The following is a 1,943-nucleotide window of genomic DNA, read 5'->3' as shown; positions in this document are numbered from 1 at the left end:
ACAATAACTTGGTACTATACACTAACAAATCCACAAATCCTTACTTTAATTATCTACTCATCATATATATATTACTAACAAAATGTAAGTTTCATCAATAACACAAGTACTGCTAGTGTAATCAAAATGCAAAAAGGTAGAAGCAACACCATATATATAAACTAAGAAGAATCTAAGTTCAAAGTAGGCAATTCACTACCAAATTTAGCTTGTAAAAATCTATGAAGAGTTGCCAAGTGATTCTCATTTTGCGCAAGCCGTTTCTTGGTCTCCTCAAGCTTTTCCTTGGTCTCTTCTTATCTGATCAGCTTCTCTTCCAAGGTTTCTACATGTTTCTCTAGGTCTTCAACACATTGATGAGATATGTTACTGGAACTACCGACGTTAGCATGACTAATTGAATGTCTAGGAATCCCAAAAGCTGTTGAAGGACAAACATTACCACCTATACCACGCACGCGACCAGAATGTTCAACACCAAACACTTTTCCAATGGCTTCATTAGGATGAGCCAATATCTTCAACGGAACACCTAAAATAGCAACATGTTCTTGATCTTCAGGTAGATGCTCCGAATATTTTATCCTACAAACAAAATAGAAGACATGATCCTAAGTAGTTGCAACCTTTGATCCATCCAACACCCTGCAACAACATCAAAGAGCTGCAAAAGTCTTTTTTCTCAGATGGAAAACACAAAATTACTTTGACAATCAAATTTCCAATTGTAAAATGGTTGATTATATTAGAATGTAGAGATAAAAATGAGAGTAAAATCCTTCTAATATCTTGCACGAACTCATTGCTCTATTGATGTCCTCTTAAAAGGTACGAGAGAAGCAACTTCTACCAAGATAATACACTACCGGGAAATGCTGAGATCTGTGGGAATAGAACAACTTCTAAACCAAATGCTTTAAGCCTTGTGGTATTATAGCTCTTGAATGATCTTAGCAAAGAAACTCCAAGAATTAGTGGTTTCTTCGCAGCCACAAAGAGGGAAATATCAGGTGTTACTGTCTATGGAGTAGCACAATGTGCTGAAACCATAACGGAAAGTGGCTGCCAAGATTGCTTGACAGTGGCGTATAAGAACATAGAAGGTTGTTTACCTAAATATGCAGAAGGAAGGGCTTTTGATGCAGCGTGTTTTATGAGGTATTCGGATAGAGATTTTTTTGGTGATAACATGACAACTGATATCACACCATTTCTTGGCGGAGGAGGTAGGAAATGAACCTCTTTTTTTCTCAACTCTTACTGGTATTAGCTCATTTTACAACGCGTTTATAATTAGTGGTGGTACTTTATGTAGGAAGTTCAAACAAGAAGAAAACCGCCATTATTGGGGGTGTAGTTGGAGGTGTAGGACTTATTTTGATTGTATTGGCTGTTATTTCCTATGGTATCGACTATCAAGAAAGCCAAAGGCAGCTGAAAGAGGTCAAATTCGGATGATCATTTCTATATCTTTTTTAGTTCTTTTTCGTCCTTCCGTTTATTTATGTTGTTAACTGATATAGTAGGTCATGTTCAGGTAATATACTGGGAGAAACTGATCTGAGAGGACCGATGAGCTATAGCTTCAAGGACCTAAAAATCGCTACCAAAGATTTCAACGAAAGTAATAAACTTGGTGAAGGCAGTTTTGGTGACGTATACAAGGTATGTAACACTATAACAGTTGAAGATCCTAATGTTGGTCATATGGACTTGATTATCTTGAATTTTTGATGTATTATTCATTTGGTGACTCTAATGTTATCGAACAGGGAACTTTGAAGCTGATCATGAAGCTGTAAACATTCATCTGAACTGCAGCAACATACAGAGCTGCAAATATTCATCTGAACTGCAGCAACATACAGAGCTGCAACATGCTGTATTCAATGCAAGCTGCAGCATTCTTGGAGTTCAAATCAACTAGAGTGTAGATACATAGA

The 1,943-nt window shown here is 36.8% G+C and overlaps 1 long non-coding RNA gene across 1 annotated transcript; it reads left to right on the top strand.

Moving 5' to 3' along the window:
- Nucleotides 1-1,118: 1,118 nt before the first annotated feature.
- On the top strand, nucleotides 1,119-1,553 carry LOC129881515 (uncharacterized). The gene is made up of 3 exons (XR_008765601.1): nucleotides 1,119-1,226; nucleotides 1,316-1,443; nucleotides 1,538-1,553. It is a non-coding gene; the product is annotated as an uncharacterized LOC129881515 (long non-coding RNA).
- The last annotated feature ends 390 nt before the right edge of the window (nucleotides 1,554-1,943 follow it).

Source organism: Solanum dulcamara, chromosome 3 (assembly GCF_947179165.1).
Source record: "Solanum dulcamara chromosome 3, daSolDulc1.2, whole genome shotgun sequence".
In the NCBI taxonomy this organism is placed as follows: domain Eukaryota; kingdom Viridiplantae; phylum Streptophyta; class Magnoliopsida; order Solanales; family Solanaceae; genus Solanum; species Solanum dulcamara.
This window is presented reverse-complemented; position numbering and strand designations above follow the sequence as displayed.